Genomic DNA, 21,059 nt, shown 5'->3' with positions numbered 1-21,059 from the left:
ATCCAATATCTGTATATAGCTAGTAGCTATTTATTAGATGTTGTGTAACTAATTAATATATGTGCCTCTAATAGCTAACAAAGTTCTCTATGTATCTAATAGTTGTGTAATAGCTTACTAATAGCTCTATGTCTCATAGAATGATATCGGATAACTGTTTTTATTCTGATTTTAATAGCTATTGCTCGCTACCTAATAGCTATTGATAGCTAACTAATAGTAGCTGTTGATAGCTACATACTATAATTATATCTATAGCTATCTATCTTATATCTGACTATTAGCTGGTCATTGCTAATAGTTGTAGACAGCTATTAGGTACCTAAAAGCTAGTAGACACAACCTCCTAATAGCTTACTCATAGTTGTCTAATGATAGTTTAATTGCCACCCAATAGCTGTCTACTAGCTCATTGATGCTAACTATTAAACAACATTATAATAGCTGTTTAATAACTATGTAATAGCTACCTTATAGTTGTAAGCTAATTGATAGCTACCTAATAGTTGTAGGCTAATTGATAGCTACCTAATAGTAGCTCTTGATAGCTACCTAATAGTAGCTAATTGATAGCTACTATTAGGTAGCTCTTGATAGCTACCTAATAGTTGTAAGCTAATTGACGCGGCTACCTAATAGTAGCTAATTGATAGCTACCTTATAGTTTGTAAGCTCTTGATAGCTAGTAGCTAATTGATAGCTACCTAATAGTAGTAGGCTAATAGTTTGTAAGCTCTTGATAGCTTGATAGCTACCTAATAGTTGTAAGCTAATTGATTAGCTACCTTATAGTTTGTAAGCTAATTGATAGCTACCTAATAGTAGCTCTTGATAACTACCTAATAGAATTATATCTAATAGCTATCTATCTTATATCTGACTATTAGCTGGTCACTGCTATCTAATAGCTATCTATCTTATATCTGACTACTATCTATCCTATATCTGACTACGAGTTTGTCATCACACTACTAATAGCTCTAGACAGCTATTTGGTACCTAAAAGCTAGTAGAGACAGCCTCCTAATAGTTTACTGATAGTTGTCTAATGATTGTCTAATAGCCACCCAATAGCTGTTGCTAGCTTATTGATAGATAGCTATTAGACAAGATTCTAGTAGCAATTTAATAATTGTCTAATAACTTTGTAATAGCTACCTTATAGTTATTAATAGCTGTGTATAGGTGGCTTAATAGTTATTAATATGTTTATAGGTGGCTTACATGCTTTCTATGTTTTGGATTATAGACTGAGCTCTTCCAATGTTTCAAGGATTCTTTTCCCAATGTCACAATCTAGCTTTGTGCTTTTGAGTCAGAAAAGCCATACTTTGTTCGAAAACTCAAGGACAGGTTATCATGTTGTTGTATCTACCATGTGCAAATTTCATTTTTGAAGGATGCTGTCAATCATATGCGTAGTGAGGCCTTCAAAATGCATGGTGGGTTGTGCAAATGTACATGCATGGTGTACATGGATTCATTACTACCATGTTAATGTTCTGCATCTAAACACATTGTGAAGAGAATTTCAAAGGTTATATATTTTGTCTTGTGCCCTAGGTAAGATGGGTCTACTTGCCATGCACTAAAATGTCTCATGGGTGAATGTACGAAGTGTGGAATAGAGAAACTAAAATATTACCCACGTGAGCTATTTGAAGATGCAAAAACCATCACAGTGAGAGTATTTGAGGATGTGGAAACAAGCACTTCTGAAGGTGGAAAGAAGAAAAAAAGGAATGACCTTGTATGCAAGGAGATGAGTTTCACTGATCTTGCAATTGTTTAAGACCCACCTTTAAAAGTTCATCAAACATGACTTCATGTAATCGATGGTAGGTTGAATAGTTCAAGGAGAGTGCATTATGCATTTTCTAGATGTTGTTGTTTCAATCGTGGACTTCGTTGAAAAATACTCTTTCAAGGAACAAAATGAAATCCAATCCATGCATTGGTACTCCAATCAAGTCACCATTTTTGTGCACCTTACCTACTATCGTGTTAGAGGTGAGGTGAGAAAGACTATACACTTCTTCATTTCTGACGATAAAAAGCATGACACTCTGTTTGTGCAACATTGCTTCATGCTACATTGGCAATGGTTGAAGGACAAAGACTTGGATGTCAACAAACATTGGGTTTGGTTTGATGGGACTGGTCTGATGGGGCTGCATCTCAATTCAAGGCAAAGAGGCCCTTCTATTTTGTTGGGAGATATGTTGGGTTAATAGGAAAAATAATGGTATGGACTGGTCTGATGGGGCTACATCTCAATTTAAGGCAAAGAGGCCCTTCTATTTTGTTGGGAGATATGTTCGGTTAATAGGAAAAATAATGGTATGGAACTTTTTTGGTAGTGGTAATGGTAAGGGAGAACATGATGGGGCAGGTGCAGTTGTGAAGAGGGCTTTAACACATGAGCAATTGAAGGACAATGGAGCTGGGTTGGGAGATATGTTGGGTTAATAGGAAAAATAATGGTATGGACTGGTCTGATGGGGCTGCATCTCAATTCAAGGCAAAGAGGCCCTTCTATTTTGTTGGGAGATATGTTGGGTTAATAGGAAAAATAATGGTATGGAACTTTTTTGGTAGTGGTAATGGTAAGGGAGAACATGATGGGGCAGGTGCAGTTGTGAAGAGGGCTTTAACACACGAGCAATTGAAGGACAATGGAGCTGAGTTGAAATGTGTAACAAATGTCGTGCAATTCCTTTGTCAACACTTATCCAATGGATCCATTGCACCCTACCCTTCCAAGCATAGGCACGTAGAATGTATATTTTGGGAGGTCAAGGTGGGATATGTGAATCGAGGGATTCAATGGGACTATCAAGCTTTCCCTAATGCACACTCATTGCATTGTATTCGTGGCTACTCAAAACAAGATGCCTCCGCACTTTCATATAGACAACTGTCTTGTTATTTACTGTAGTGCATGCATGCACGATCAATGGAGAAGATGTAGTCACAAAACACATGTGTCAAGATGGAGTTACCATAAGATAACTTGTAAGATTCCTCCCCCACCCCCTTTTTGATGTCTAGTATCTTTCCCTGTAATCAATCCCTCTTCAGAAATATAAAGACCTTGTTTCTATCTGTTTTAGCCTAGAGAGAGAAAAATATTCTAGAGAGAGAATATTCAGATTTTGAATATTTTTGGATAGAAAAATATCTCTTCTAATTCAGATGAGTTCCCCTGAAACAGAAATTCAAAAAGAATTTTCCAATGTGCAATTGGAATTAATTGAAAATGTGTATAAAGGACCTTAGTCTAAGGGTCTAGATTTTCAGAAATTTTTGGATTATGGTCCAATTAAGGTTCCTATGGACCAATAGCATCAATCCATGTGTAGGGAGGAGATAAATCCAATTTGAAAAAGAAGATACCCAAAAATGAGTAAATGCTCACATAAGATGAAGAGTTGAAAATGTACAAGGTTTATTAGTAAAAAATTATGAGCAATATTAAAAGTATGACATATGTAAGGAAGAGGAGTTCTTTAAAGGAGGTGCATATTTCACATAAGATGAAGAGTTGAAAATGTACAAGGTTTATTAGTAAAAAATTATGAGCAATATTAAAAGTATGACATATGTAAGGAAGGGGAGTTCTTTAAAGGAGGTGCATATTTCACATAAGATGAAGAGTTGAAAATGTACAAGGTTTATTAGTAAAAAACTATGAGCAATATTAAAAATATGACATATGTAAGGAAGGGGAGTTCTTTAAAGGAGGTGCATATTTCACATGCTTGAATGAGTTTTAAACTCATAAAAATTGAGATATTTCATCTCTCCTCTCTCCTCATTTAAGTCTAGTTCCAAAAAGTTAGCTTAACTGACCTAAAAATGGTCAAATATTGACCAAACTGATTTAGAAAATTCTAGAATCAGTTTGTTTGGTTAGGAGCTCAATTTTTCCTATAAATAGAAGCCTCCCCCTTGTTGAAAAATAGATAGTGTTTATGCATCGTTACTCTACTCCACCTAAGCCAAGAACTGTGAATTCATTTAATAATTCACTAGTTTTTTGGAGCTTCCCTCTTTCTTCAATCCCCATTAGTGGCTCCATCAACATACTTAACCAATTGATTGGTTGGGGGCCTCTACCGTGAACAAAGAATCAAGCAATTGTAAGGTAATTAGTGAATATTTATCTTTTCTATAATTTCTCAATGTTTCTCTCTTCTCAACCCCTCTCAAGCTTGAGAAGTTTAATTGGTATGGTTTTTTTTAAATGCTATTGAAGTTTGAATAGTAGTGAAGAGTTACATAATTTAATAAATGCTATTGAAGTTAATTCTAATGATTCTTATGTAAATTCTCTCTCTCACTCAAGAAATGGTCATACTCATGACCCGTTCTCAATCCAAATCAAGCTTTTCATAAAGCTTTTCCTTAACCCAAGATTAAGCTATGCTTGAGGCCAAATTAATGGTTTTTTTCTATGCTTTTAGTTTATGAATATTGATGATTCAATCCATAATGGATTAATAACCCAATTAGAGATCATTTTAATTATTTCCTTAATGATAAGCATTATCCCTTAGAAAAATTGAGATTTATCAGTCATAGCAGCGGAGCTATGGCAAAATTTTTATAAAAATTATGCATAAAATAATCTCATTCAAAGCATAAAAAGAGGACTTCCTACCATATTCTAGGAATTATCATCCTAGATTAATTGAAAGAATTTCATTACAATCATGAGAAATTGAATTTTAATATTAGGCATAATGGATAAATTTTTATATCAAAAGTGTTATTTTTACCATTTTTATTTCATGCATAGAAGTATGCATAATGGATGATTATTTTATTATAAAAGTGTGACTTTTATCATAATTGAATTTCATGCATATAGGTATGCATAAAAGATATTCTTTTTATACTAAAAGTGTGATTTTCCTCATAAATGGATTTTATGCTTAACTTAGATGCATAAGAGAAATTTTTTTATTCTAAAAGTGTAATTCCTACCAAATTGAATTTATGCATAAGAAGATGCATAAAAGATTGATTTTTTAATTCAAAAGTGTCATTCTCATCTAAATTGAATTTATGTATAGAAAAATGCATAAAAGATTAAAATTTAATTCAAAAGTGTCATTTTCATTAAAAATGAATTTATGCATAGGAAGATGCATAAAAGATTGATTTTTACTTTGAAAGTATTAATCTCCTTAAATAGAATTTATTCATAAATAAATATGTAAAGAAATCTTATATCAAATGTAAGAATTCTCTTGTATTCTATAAATAGATAAGAGATGTGATAAGAGGTGTGATAAGAGGTGATAAGATGCTTATGAAATAAGTTAGGAGGTGATAAGATGAATTAAGATGTGTATGGGGGGATGAGGTAAGAAGTGTATGTGATAGGATAAGATGTATATGGGTTGTGATAGGGCGAGAATGGATGTGATGTAAAAGATTAGATGTGAAGGTATATGGGGTTATATAAATGGGAATGTGGAAATGGATGTATGTATGTGGATGTGTGGATGTGGAGATGGGAGTGTGGATGTATGAACGTGAAAATGGATATATGCATGAAGATATATATGCATAGATGTGAATGTGGATGTATAGATGTGAATGGATGTGGATGTATAGATGTGAATGGAAATGTGGATGTGGATGTATGTGAATGTGGATGTAGATGTGGATGTATAGATGTGAATGTGGAATGTGGATGTGGATGTATGTGAATGTGAATGTAGATGTGGATGTATAGATGTGAATGGATGTGGATGTATAGATGTGAATGGGAATGTGGATGTGGATGTATGTGAATGTGAATGTAGATGTGGATGTATAGATGTGAATGTGGAATGTGGATGTATAGATGTGGATGTATGGGAATGTGGATGTGGATGTATGTGAATGTGAATGTGGATGTGGATGTATGTATGTATGTGGATGTAGATGTGGATGTATGGATGTGTATGTATGAATGTGGATATGGGATGTGGATGTATAAATGAGGATGTGAAAATGGAGGTAAGCATGTAGATGTGGATGTATGGATGTGAATGTGGATGTGGATGTGGATGTATGGATGTGGATATGGATGTGTATGTATGAATGTGGATATGGGATGTGGATGTATAAATGAAGATGTGAAAATGGAGATAAGCATGTAGATGTGGATGTATGGATGTGAATGTGGATATGGATGTGGATGTATGGATGTGGATATGGATGTGAATATATGATATGTGATGTGAAGGAATTTGAAGTGAAGAGATGGAAAATGAGGTGATTGGATGAGTACACATATAAATGGAATGTGGAATAAGTAATGTGGATTAATGAGGAACAATGTGGAAAAATGAGAGTTAATATAGAAACTGTATTTGTAAACTGTTTGTAAATGCTGTTTGTAAATGGCTGTTTTATGTCAAGAATGCTGGGGAAGCATTTTGACCGTCTTGTGATTAAGGTCGTGGAGACCTAACTGATAAAGTTGCAACTGCTGACGAAGAGTCAATGGAGGACGTCTCGCGTAGCAAGGTCGACCGAGGTCTTGACCAGCCTCGGTTCGATTAAAATGGTGAGCTTCCGGTACGGTGGATGAGGGACCAAGGAAGCGGCCTATGAGTGAAGCGCTAGGTCACCTGCGAAGGATCCTAGAGGGTGCTGACCATACGGTGCTCGGGCTCTGGGTCGCCTAGGATACCCACGCGTGCGTCGAGGAAGATATTGGAACAAGGAGTAAGAGTTGTTTTCTGGAACCGGGCATGGATTTGGTTGACTGACCTTGCTGGTCCTCAACGGATGAGTCCATGGCTCTTTTATATGGATCTGTTGGTTGATCTTGCTGATCTTCAACGAGAGTCCATCTTGATAAGTGATTATATTGTTGAGTATTATGGGCTAGGAACTATTGAAACGGCCCCTGTGTGGACAGGTGGTGAGCGTTCTAGTTGCCAATGATGCCATAGATACTCTGATGAAGGAATGATGGGAAATTATGAATCAACTGGATAAATTGGGAGATTGTGATCAGTGGTACTATGGTTTCATTAAAGGATTGTTTTAAAGTTAGCTGATGCTAAGAAAAAGGCAATTTTCATATTGGGTGTGTAAGTGGTGTGGCTAGTTTTATGTTTGCATGAAATTCCGGCTAGGGGGCCTTGGAACTCTTTTCCTTGGTACCCGGGACAAAACCTAACCAAATTCCAAATTGGATCCCATCACTACAGTGATTGGGCGGTTGGCTAACCCATGGGATCGGATGGGGTTAGGCTGGACTGATGGATCCGTAAATCGAGACTCAATTTTTGTTATTACGATAGATAAAGTAAATCCCGGATAGTAATTGTTCTATGGATAGGAATCAACGGCTGTGCCTCCTTGGTGGGGAAAAAAGCGTTGATCCCAATGATCCAAGTGCAAGTTTCTTCCTTGATCTGACCAAGTATCTTTATAGATGCATTTGGATCTGTTTGATCAGTAAGGGTTTTGACTACGTTAGAGTAAAAATTATCCTGGTGGAATCGCCCGTGCTTTCCGGATAAGGGAAGTTTTTTCGGTTTCGGTTTTGGAAAAACCGACGGATTAGTCTTTTGTCCGGATATCCGTGGACGAGGCCCCGAATGTGGGACCCCTGTCCCGCGCGAGAAGTGCTACTTCCGCTGCTAGTACCCGAATCCGTTGCTCGGTGGGAACAGGGGGACCTCACAACTCCAACTAATGGTGGAATTTGATGATGATGAAGAGCATTATGAAGCACTAAGTGAAGCACTCCAAGTAGGAGATAACTTTGCTATCAATGCTGAGGAGGGCAACAATGAAGGAGTAGACTTCTACTTGATCAAGTGAACAAGTACAAAGGAGCAACTCAAAGTAGATGAGGAGGACAGTTGGGGTAATGAAATTGAAGTAGGGTCCTATATTTTTGAAGGGACTCTTTTATAAGAAGCTAGATGAATCCTGCTACAAGCTGTTGAGTAGAAAGCCTGTGGTCTACATATACTCCCATCTTGTTAGATGTATTAAAATTCCTATGACACCTATTCAAGGTGCCAGGGGATTGTATATGATCTTGCCCGAGGTCTTTGAATCTGTATATACAATAGCAAGCTGTAAACTCATATTTGGTTATTATTAAATATATTTTAAATTTTGGCTTTAGTATAGCATTCAAAAGTGTTAATCAATTGGTGAACAAATATTGTCAATCAAAAGTACTTATCAACCCAGTGATTAAACCAACTAATAAGCCACCTATACATAGCTATTAGTTTTATTAGCTCATCTCTATTAACAACTATGATTAGCTATTAGTAGTTATTAGCCCAACTATTAGATCTAATAATATTGTTATTAGCCCAGCTATCAACAGAACTATTTAGACAATTTTGAAGAAGTCACTAGTACAACTATTAACACAAAAAAAGCTTTGCATTATATATCATTGCACATGTCCAAAACAAGGTGTTATCAACATCACAGTACACTCTCTACATGTCCATTACAGAGGAGATGAGAATATATTACATTACATCAAAATGTTACACCACAGTACAATCTACAACAAAACACAGCCCCATAGAAGCCCTAATTTCTTCACAAGATCCTTGGCCATTTGTAGAAAGGTGTATCCCAGACCACCTTGGTTGCCTCTTTTGCTTCTTGAGCATCCCCACAGGTGTCATCGTGTGCCATCCGCATGTCATCCTCGATCTTGGGAACTACACAACCTACCACAACACCCCCACAAGACTTTAGCTTTCTCTTGGCATGTTCTTCAGTAAGTGTGATAACTTGCAAATCTTCTGCATTGCCACATTCACCGAAGACATCACCTTTCCCAAAAAAGATCTTCTATCTAGTGCTTTTAGGTACTTCCACAACCATGGGGCTAGCTTGTAAGTAAGAAATGGTGCACACAATGAATCACTCATGGAGCCAAACTTTGGTACAATACAGAAGGTGCTCGGCTCATTTTTACCAAGGCACTTGTAAAGGCTATCATCATAAGCAATGTGTTGGCTTCATCAAATTGACTGTTTCTCTCCCAAAAATAATCAAGATGATTGAAAAACATAGGTTTCTTGCCATGCAAATGATAGCCTTGTAAGGCATCACAATAACCTTGCCCAATGAAGCCTGTAATCACACCCCACACAGAACTAGAAAGCAACTACAAAATTGCTTGTGTAAAGAATCTTTATATCAAAAATAAGAATTCTCTTACATTCTATAAATGGATGTGATGAGAATAGAAGTAATGAGAATGAGAGGTAAATAGATGTGATGATATGTGATATGAATCAGATAGATGAGAATGAATAGAGAATGGATTGAGGTCAAGAATTAGAGCACGAGGATCCTCCTCGAGAGTGACTGGGGTGGCCTGCCAATTCTCCTCAGGTGCTTCAAGCATCCATGTTGGATCATTGTAATTTGGAAAAGCCCATGCACAATAGCTAGAATTGAATACCTGTCTCAACTTTTTATAGTACATGTCCTTGATGAGCTTCTTCCGTCGCTTTAGCCTATCATGATATGGGTGATAGGGGCTACATAGCTTGGGCCTCATCTTAGCATCGCATATCAGGCAAGGAACTCGACACTAAGCACAAAACATTACATAGGAAACTACAGATTCAAGCACAAAACGTGATGCAAGCATAAATTGAAAAACTCGATGGTTGCACTCAGAATCATCAAATGTCAAAAGACTTCTTGGCCAAAACAGAGTTACATAGGCATATTTTGGGACAATAAATCACCATCATCAGCATGGATTTTTGGAGCATCATGCTCAGGAGCAGTGTCAGCACCAGCAATGGTCTTTATCACTTCAGCAATAGTATTCTTCACACTGTCCACACACACACACATGTTTCATCAGATACTTCCACAACTGGATTATGTGCATGCGTAGGAGCTTTCTTGAGCCTCTTGGATGAAGCTTTCTCATGACTTGGTTTCTTTCGCTTTGCCTGTGTCAAGATGTCTTGCAAGGTGTCCTCACATGCTTTGTCTCGACAAAAATTCCTGCACATAGACAACATGGCATTTTAGGCAAGAAACTTGACACCAAACACAATATTTTACATTACACAAACTGAACTGTCAAAATGGCAACAAACCAATATATCATTCAATTTTTTCATAAGCATACTTTGAAACAATGAATCACTATCAACATGGCCGACATACTGAGGATCACGTGCACCCTGAGATGCATGCGTGACCCTCCTTGGCACTTGCTTTCCTTCACAGCCTTTTTGTCGCTTTGGCTATTTCAAGAAGTCCTGCAAGGTGTCTCCACATGTTTTATCCACATTACTTTGTATCTATCGATATGTGCCAATATCAAGTGACCTCTTAGGTGAAGATGCTACCAAAATAGTAGGAAACATTTAACAACTATAATCAGCTTGTAGGCATCACACAGCTATTGGCGGCCAACAGCAACAAAATTGTTAGGTACTACCATTTGTTACATGTGCTATCAAGACCAACATTTTTGAAAACATTTTGAACCATGGTAGAGCCTTTAACGACAACATCCCAAGGGTCACCGACATTGATTTTCGGTTGAAGTGTGCTCTTGAGTGGGCTGCAAACAAACCTGGTTGGGCCACTTTCAAGTGATACCCTCCTAGGTGAATAGTAGAGAACATTTAGAAACTATTATCAACTATTAATATACAACTTTAAATACAAGTGCCATATTTATTACTATAATTATTAACACGGCAACTATTAGCACAACTATTATAAAATCTATTAGTACTTAACAACTATTAGCATACTTATTAGCTATTGCTATTAGCACAACTATTAACAACTATTAACACATGTTTAAAATTTAGGACTTAACAACAGCTATTAAAATCTATTATTACGGCTATTAAAGGCTATTAGCATAGTTATTAAAAGCTATTAACATAGCTAACATAGCTATTAATAGCTATTAGCATAGGTTTAGAGTTTAAGACTTAAAGATAATTAGGGTTTAGAGTTACCATAGCTATTAGTACACCTGGGATAGCTATTAGCACAACATGCATATTAAAAGCCTATTAGCACAAGATGCATACCTGCAACTATTAGCACATCTGTTGGTAGCTATTAGTACACTTGGGGTAGCTATTAGCACAACATGCATATTAAAATCCTATTAGCACAACATGCATACCTACAACTATTAGCACAACATGCATACCTACAACTATTAGCACATCTGTTGTGGTAGCTATTAGCACAAGCATATTGAAAACTAATAACATCTATTACACAACTATTAGCATAGGTGTTGGTAGCTATTAGCACAACATGCATATTAAAAGCCTATACTTTGCATGCTTTTAGGCGTATCTTTGACCGCCTCTCTTAAAGTGTCACATAGACTATGCTTTCACTATGCTTGGTAAGGCCTGACAAGATGAGGCGATTACAAAAGTAAAGAACATTATCAATGAGATTGGTTGTCATGGTGGTAGCTATTAGTAGATATTACCTTAGCTATTAGTAGCTCTTAGTAGAATTAGGACTTACCACAGCTACTAACAACTATTACCATATCCATTAACATCTATCATCACAGCCATTAACAAATATTACTAGCTAATAATATTATTAAAAGTAATTAGGGTTTAAGATTTAATCATAAGATTAACAGCTATTAACATATATATTAACAGCTATTAACATATATATTAACAGCTATAACATAGCTATAACATAGCTATTAAAGCACATCTGTTGTGGTAGGTATTAGCACAACCTCGGGGGGGTCACTATATGTAAATCCTCTATATCACGTGCGTTCAAGGCCTATTTAAAAAGTCCCTTATCTGTGAATTTTTTAGTGAATATAATGTATCCTTTCCTATTCAAATCTGTAAATTTTTTTAAAATACAATAAATAAATCCCCTCTGTAAATATATTTCTGTAAGTTTTAAATATTTAAAATGTCCTTCTGTTGAACCCACGTGATACTTACATATTTATACGAGTGACCCCCCCGAGAGCACAACAAGCATATTAAAAACTATTAACATCTATTACTACACTCTATTAGCAGCTATCAATAGCTATAGGTAGCTATTAACATCTACTAGTAATTAGTAGCTATAGCCTAGCTATTATCATCTATTAATTGCTATGAGTAGCTATAGCCTAGCTATCATCATCTATTAATTGCCTAGTAGCTATTGACAGCTTCTAGGCAACTACAAACATCTAATAATACAACTATTAGCCCAACGATTTGAGAACCAGCTATTAGCATAATTATTTGGGACATACCTGGTGGGTTAGGCTCTTGGACATGGGCTTGTAATTTCGAAAACATAATCTTTACAACATGAGGGATCTATCGGCTATAGTTTGTTTCCAAGCAACAATCCTTACGAAGGCACAATATGGCAAAGCAGAAGATGTGGTATGGATGATTGCATGGTAGCATGTAAACACCCATAACCATCTCATCTTCTAACCGTGAGTTGCATGTTGTACAAGAATCCACAATGGTTATGTCTTCCTTTTTTGATCCCCTGGGTCTAGGATGTGTTGGCACCAACTGAGGGGATTTACCCTATTGCAATTGAGGCAAACCATGGTTAACAAAAGCCTTGTGCTCTTTAAGGCCTTTTAGAAGCATAGATTTGTGTTGTAGTTTTTCTTGCATTTCCATTTAAGCGCAAAATCAGTTAACATGTTGAGAATTTGAGGTAAAGTATGAGATAAAGTTGTGGTGTTAACCTCAAGAGCTACAACTTCATCCTGGTTTGATGTGCCATCCTTCGCAACACCAAGAACACTTAAAATGTGCATATTTGCATCCATGATAACCTGCAACTTCACACACCTCTCCTTAGGCATATCACCAGTTGCTTCAAGTGTATGCAATTCCTATCGTGCATCCCTTAGGTGTTGCAAAAACGTTTCGGCCTTTGAAGAAACCTTTAGATCCACTCGTGCTTGCTCCAAATCCTTGGCGATATTCGCTATTTCACATGCTACTTCCCTCATTTTGATTTGCACACTGGCCAACATAGCTTGTGCCAACTCAGCATGCTGAGGATCACATGTGTCCTCAGGTGCCTTGGATGAACACCTACATACTTTTACATGCTAATTGTTTCACCCTTAGTGATATGCGATGACACTCTTGCCAATTTGTTTGGAAGCCCCTTGTGTTTTTGCACACAATTAACTGAGTTCTCAGCCACCACTACTTAAGCAACCTGGTGTGGAGTCTTGTCGGTTGCCAACTGTGCCGACAGACAATTTTCAAAAGCAAATGCCTTTGCAAACCATGCTGCAACCTCACCATTTATTGGTAGCTCTTGGTACACCATCTGATATAGCATCATGAACTTGTTATAAAACTCCGACCAAATGATTCGAAGCTTCACATTCTAGCCTCTTGTTTATAGCATCGTAAAGATAGATAGCCAGTCTTTCTCTAGAATATCCAACAAGTGTGGGAAGTCCACTCCAATCAAACTAAGCTCGTATAATTCATGAAAGTCATGTCATGTGATGCACACTTTTTCATGCTTGGTTTTGGTGTATGGAGGTGGCACCCATCTGACATAATCAACAAGAAAATAATTAGTTGAGAGAGCCAGTCTATTAACAGCTTGAATGACAAGCCACATAGTAGTTCCTAAGCCAATATATTAGCAGTAACCCACGCTTGAATGATAAGTCAATCAATGAAGAAACAAAGGGGCATGTTAAGTTGACGTCAAGAGGAGAGAGCATCTTAATGGTGAGGCACATTGCTTACACCTTATTAGATTACCTTAGGGCCATTAGCTGAGGAGCTATTCCAATAGCAAATGATGCCTACACATGCACACCAGGGATTTCATATTCACGTGATGACAGCCTTTTTTCTTGTGATCACAGCTATTGTTCACAAATCTCAATGTTCACAAAATTCACAGTTCTCAAATCCTAGAGGGTGGGATGACCTGGTAACCCACAATTGGCCCGCCGGGCTACAAGTCTGGACCGCCGGGCGCGCAGAAGCCTGCCGGGCCCGACTCCCGGCCCGGCGGGCTATATTGTGGTATAAAAGGGTGGTCCAGGGGGTCACTGTTCACAGAATCTTCCTTGTACTTGGTGTCAGTGGTGCTAGTGTGATCAATTTGAGGTAATTTTTAAGTTGAAAGTGTTGGTGTCATTTAATTTTTTGCATACGCTTAAGTTTAACGTTGTTTGTGATGCATGTGCATGTGTCGTTAAATGTTAAGAGGCCCGCTGCAGATGGCCGAGCGATTGGCTAGGTCTGCTGATGTGCACTCTTAATATTTAACTTATGTAGAAGTTTTTGTTGTGGCACGGTATCTGCAAATGGTCGGTTTACTGACTAGGTTTGCAGTTACCAAGTTACAATGCGGCTTTGTTTTTGTTAAATGCTTTGAGAGCCCGCTGCAGATGGCCGGTTTACTGGCTAGGTCTGCTGATGTGCGCTCGTAGCATTTGACATGTGTGATGCTTTGCTACTTAGTACGGTATCTGCAGATGGTCGGTTTACTGACTAGGTCTGCTGACACCAAGCTATGTGGTGAAGTTTGTTTTTGTTATTTGGTTTGATAGTCATCTGCAGATGGTCGGTATACTGACTAGGTCTGCTGACGATGTGTCAAAGCATTTAACTTGTGCCATAGTTTTCATCTTAATGCGATATCTGCAGATGGTCGATATACTGACTAGGTCTGCTGACGTCAAGTTAAGTCGTAAACTTGTGTTTTGTGTTTGTTTTTGACAATGACTGTGATTATTTAGTTTGCATGACATGAGTCATAAGTGTGTTGGATGTAGAAATCTCTTAGTTAGCTTACAAATAGCATTTTTTGTGGTTATAAATGTTGCAACTATTTGTCAATTATATTGTGCAGATTGATGGCGACGCTTGCACTTACTCCTGAAATCAAGAAATCAATTCGTATCAAACTCGTTACCCTCATTAGTTGCTTGTCACCTAATCACATCGAGGGTATTGTGTCTGATAGGAATCGATTTGAGCAAATATTAGGTGAGGTTGTCCGCGCAGTGAAAAATATCCATGAGGGTGCTGATGGAGCAGCCATCAAGCATTTTGTTACTAGCATTGTGGGCAACATGCCTAGATGCGCTGTTGACCTAGGTGACGACAGACCAGCTTTCTTGAATGGACCACCACGCCATCCAAACCTTCTCGATATTTGGCAATCTAGAATCCAACTGGCGCAAAGCAAGCATAACTGGCATCATATAAACATGATAACAATCTGCTGCTTCCTCCCATAAACTACGATCCGATATCAAAGATCGCATGTACCTCACCTTTTCTTTAACCTTTTCGGACTGGTCAACCTCCCACTCAGAGAAGCCAGCACACACAAAGGTTTCCATCACTGCATTCCTATTTCTTAGGAGAGATTGAAGCATATAAAAATTAGTGCAAAATCTGGTTTCACAAGGCAACTTTAGCATAGTTTCCATGCGTTGACGATACATATCTAAAACACGTTGCCGTTTGAGCACAAATTTGACAATCTTACTTGCACTATCGATAATCTCCTTGAACCACTCTGTATCAGCATTTTTGTACCAATCTTGTAACACCAAGTTAAGGCTATGAGTGTTACAACCAAATGTATAGATATTGGAAAATCGAGATTCCAACATATGACCTGCTGCTCGACAATTAGCTGCATTATCCATAATCACTTGAAGTACATTTTCAGACCCAACTTGGTCGATAGCATCACCAATGATATCGGAGATAAATTGATCAGATTTAACTTCCCCGGAGCTATCAACAGCTTTGATAAAGCATTCCCCACGAGGACATACCAACATTACATTTATCAATGGAAGTCTTTGGGCATTCGACCAACCATCACTGACAATTGTGCATCCAGACTAATTTGTGGTGTCAATTATGAGTCTTTGAACGCTTTCCCGTGTGTTGTCATAGCACTTGTCAAGTAATTGATTTCGCATGTGGTGATAAGTTGGTGGACAAAAACCCAGGTCCATATTCTCCAATCTTCTTCCAAGCCATCTTCCATGAATCTTTCGTGACCATAGACAATGAAGAACCAGTAAAGAAGATCGCTTTCGCTAAAGCAAGTTGAGCATCCTCTAAAGCAGTGGCACGAAAGCTGTCAACTAGATTAGTTTGTCTGGTACGAAACATACCCACCTGAAACTCAGGAGATGCATCCATCGGTATTGAGACATCTGGACCTTGGGTGTCATTTTGGCAAGTAGTATGTGTTGGAGTCACTCCTTGGTTGGAGATCCCTCCACTTGATGCTGCCAAATTCGGCGATTGGTGATTTCTTGCACAGAGATTGGGCCTCTTGTTTTGTGATACTTGTTTACTTATCAAAGCTCTAAGGCGCTTTGCAGCATCATCAGCTCCTGCACCCTTGCATTTACCTCCGGGATTTTTTGTGTTAGTGCCAAGCAAATGCTCCCTTATTCTGGGAGCACCCCCAGATTTTACCAAGCCACAAAAATTACACTTCCATTCGACAAATCTAGAAAGATTGGAAGCAAATTGCCATTCAGGTCCCGGTGATTTTCCTCCGCTCCTCCTCTTGCCACTTTGAGACGCAACATTCAAAGTTTGTGCTGTCATATCTCGTTGCAAGGAAACTCCACTAGTTTCTAATGGTCTGTTGCTTCGTTGGGTTGATGTGCCGCAATTAGAAGCAACCATTGTAACACCTAAACAACAATCATGCAAGATTTGAGATCCAAAACAGCCTGAGTAAAACCAAAATATGCAATTATAAAGTCTAAAACCCACTTCTTGCCAATGCAACCGAACGTTTGGTGAGATGCATTTGAGGCAATCCATCCCTAAATAGAGATGATGTCCCGAACATCTCACCACCTATATCCTCCTCTAGAGAAGCTCCTACCCAGACCAAATGGCACTCGAGTAGACCACCCAAGAGGAGGTAATTGCTAGTCGACCTAAAGAAATCAAACGTTTGGTGAGATGCATTTGAGACAATCCATCCCTAAATAGAGATGATGTCCCGAACATCTCACCACCTATATCCTCCTCTAGAGAAGCTTCTACCCAGACCAAATGGCACTCGAGTAGACCACCCAAGAGGAGGTATTGCTAGTCGACCTAAAGAAACCAAACGTTTGGTGAGATGCATTTGAGGCAATCCATCCCTAGATAGAGATGATGTCCCGAACATCTCACCACCTATACCCTCCTCTAGGGAAGCTCCTACCCAGACCAATTGGCACTCGAGTAGACCACCCAAGAGGAGACATTGCTAGTCCACGTAACAAATACGATAAACCATTTACAATCAAAATCTTATAAAATATAAAATATTATTAACAAGCTTCAAACAAAAATCCAGAATATTTATACTCACCTCTTGTGTCTTTTAGCCTGAGGTGAGCCACCCAAGTACGTTGGTAAAGTACATTTGGAAGTGAGGGGAAACCCTTTATATAGGTCTCTCCAAAACGGCAAAATTTTTGGCGCAAAAAAAGGCCCGCCGGGCTAGATAAGCAGCCCGCCGGGCTAAATAGTGGCCCGCCGGGCCAAGCCAGTAGCCCGCCGGGAAAACCGGGATAGCAAGTTTCTCCCGGTTGTGTGAATATCTATGATATTAACAAGTGTGTGAGAGTGTTATTAACTAGTGTTATTACCACTTCGCGGTTAACGTGATCACGTGAATGAAATCCCTGATGCACACAACTCCACTTCTCATCAAGATTGCTATACGAGGCTACATACACACTGTTTTTTTTTTTTGTAGAGAAGGAAGGCGGTGAGCCACCCAATAGCTTAGAAGCAAGTGCACGACACAACAACGAACACACACATACACGAGCGACAAGATGTGCACCTAACCATTTTAAATCATGCTCTTTAAAGCTAGGAAGTGGCTTTAAATTCTTAGTTTTTTACAAAAGATTTTTTTAAAGTTTTTTTTTTGGCTTTCAATTTTTTTCTATCAAAAGAGTTATTAACAAAGCTATTGAGAAACAGCTTCCAACCCATAAAAGTGTAGAACCTATTCACGCTTCCACCCTCATGTGCTACTTCTCTCATGCCACCACCAGGCTTTCCAGAAAAACAAGCTCCAAATATGCCTCCACATAAGGGGGATGGTAATAAGATGCTCACTACCAATGTGTCTATGGCAGCCAAGGAGAGTGAGTTTCCTAGCTCAAGCTCACAAGCTATGAAAATGAATGATATGCCTAGCTTAAATGAGAACTCCACCATGGACCCACAAGGAGGACCAATTTCTAGTGCTAGGTGCTCGAATGCTAGTTCTATTGGCTCTTTGGACTCTTTAGTGGACATAACAACAACTTCTCCTAAAGATAGTATCCCAAAATCTCCTTAATTACCTACTTCAAGCTCTAGGGTTATTAAAAAAGAGACCACTGGTAGCATAGAAATGAACCCTGAGAGCAGACTTCTCAAAGACCCTTGAGCACATGGACAGAAGGAATTCTGAAGGGACAAGATTGGGAGTATAACATAGCAACAAATATGCTTATGGATCTTGTCACACACCGAGAAATGCTATCCTTTGGTTTGGCAAGCACTTGTGTAAGTAGCCATCAGAGACCTTGCTGAGACTGGATCACTTTGTAGAAGAAATGAGAAAAGAGAAAAAGATTGTTACTCATGCTAAGAAATCTCAAGAGCTAACAGATGCACTTATAGTTGCTCACACCTCTAAGCAAGGGGACAATCCATTGGCCAATTCACAAATTGCATCTAGCATGACATCCTTGGGATTTTTTGACAAAGCCACCAACTAATCCACAAAAGGAACAAAAGGTCCAAGAACCATCTAACACAAGCATGAATAGAGCTCCATATGAAATCCTAGCTAGTGATCCATATATTTCTCTAGCTAGTGTGTCATGCACATGGGGAATGGGGCCTACGCACTTGGGCTTAGGGTCATTTACATGTGTACTTTTGGGAGACCTTGGACTATATTAGGTATAGGGATCATGGACATTGTACCTTTTTGATCATATACTTTTTCATGAGTACACTTACTCTTTGGAACTCTAAGCTTCCATGGTGAACTTCTCCCTCTTGAGAAGCTATGTGTGTACTCCATTATGAGTGCAACTGGTGCTACTCTCTATGATGAGTGGGACATGTGTGTACTCCATGCTAATGAAAGCAACCCCTAGGTTTCCTTCACTGCATTGGTATTAGAGCTCTTAGCTTAGATCCTTGTTTAGGAAGTGATTAGTGATAATTATTTTTAAATTATACTTAATTCAATTTTTAAAAAGTATTTTCTTGATCTTGATTAATGATAATTATTTTTAAATTATTGTTAATCCAATTTTCTAAAATGTATATTTTAAAATCTTGACTAGTGTTAGTCATTTTTGAAATTGATTTTTACATAGTTTTTAAATCTACTAATTTCTTGTTTTGACAAGATTAGCAATGAAATTAGTATTAATCATTTTCAAATTTATATGAATCATTGTTTTCAAAACCCTAATCAACTTTACTGTTTAATTTCTTTAACTTCTTGATCTTGATTTTTAAAATTAAGATTTGCAAAGATTTGAGTAACCAATATTAAGAGATTTCCTTGCTTAGAGAGTCTATAATTTCAAATATCAATCCTCTAAGCTCTTATTTCTTCAAGATAAAATCCTAGATTGCCAAATCTTTGAATTCTTGGAGAGAGATTGCAAGAAGAAGATTACTCGCAGTAGATTTTAGATTGTTGTGCAGAGAATCAAGATTATAGTAGTGCAAAAAATTGATGCAATTTCAAGAAAGTGTGTAAAAAATTAGTGCAGTTTTAAGAAAGTATGTAGAAAATTGATGCAGCTTTAAAAAATTGTGTAAAAATTGAAACAGATTGTTAATAATTTAGTATAAATTTTTAAAAAAAGTATAAAATATTCAAATCTCTTCAATTTAATGTAAAAAATGATGCCAATGAGTTACTTTAAACCTTAATCTTGTCCTTAAGTGTTTTTTTTTTACATTTATACAAGATCTTTACATTTGGTACAAGAAAACTTTAATATCAAGTTTTATTTAGTCATAAATGCAAGTAGTAGACACAGAAGTGAATCTTGGTATGTTGAAGTGCAAGGAAGTTCAAAAGTAGACACAGAAGTGAATCTTGGTATGTTGAAGTGCAAGGAAGTTCAAATCTTGCAAGATAGCAAGATTCTTGATAGATTAGACACTTTGATGTAAATCTTGATATATGCAAGTGAATATTGATGCAAGAAAGACATCCATGGCTTGAGGTTGACAAATTTGCAAAAAGATGATGTATGCAAGGTGCATGAAATGATGTATGCATGTACTAATGAGTGAAAATTTGCTACAACTGTTTGTTGATACTCATAAAGCCCTACTGGGAGTTGAAGCCAATCAACTGGCATCAGCCAGTGTGGTCCGTACACCTTAGGGCTGGAATTATGTTGGCTGTTGGTGTGGGAATACTAACCATTGATTGGTTGGCATCCATTGAGGAATAGCAGTAAGCTTGGCAACAAGGGAGGGTCTTCTAACCTAGCTGGCGAAGGAGGCAAAAACATAAATCCTATCTACACTAATAGCGACAGCTAAGGTGTCACTTGTAGTCAAACCAAACTCAACTCAAAGTGGTTCACATGCAATGAAAACAATACATGCAAGCTTATGTGATTACATGCAAGCATGACAGGACCAAGCAGGTAAAAGCAACAAGCCAAAGGGGAGGTAAAATAACTTCCAATAGCTATTTTGGCCTAAGGGATTGACATGCAGCTCGTAGATATCATTTGCAACATAAACAGAATCAAGAAACTTACAAGAAGTTAACAACATACATGTATAGTGATTAAAGTGCACGACTGTAGCAAGATACTATCAAACAATTTCATGCTTTAGTACCGTACCTGTAAGGATTCACATTAGTGAACTAGCAACAAGATATCCAAGCAAGAAATCCAATAAATCAAAGCATAGCAGTTACAATACATAATCAGATTCAAGCGAAAGAAGTGCTACGAAGGTTCCCTGTTGACAGTCATCCATGTGTGCAAG

General features: G+C 37.8%; 1 pseudogene; it reads left to right on the top strand.

The window, feature by feature from the left end:
- The window catches only part of LOC147621058 (uncharacterized), a 49,759-nt pseudogene that overhangs the window by 997 nt on the left and 27,703 nt on the right, over nt 1–21,059 (top strand).

This window comes from Cibotium barometz, chromosome 31 (assembly GCF_041138505.1).
Source record: "Cibotium barometz isolate CiBa-2024 chromosome 31, ASM4113850v1, whole genome shotgun sequence".
Classification (NCBI taxonomy): domain Eukaryota; kingdom Viridiplantae; phylum Streptophyta; class Polypodiopsida; order Cyatheales; family Cibotiaceae; genus Cibotium; species Cibotium barometz.
This window is presented reverse-complemented; position numbering and strand designations above follow the sequence as displayed.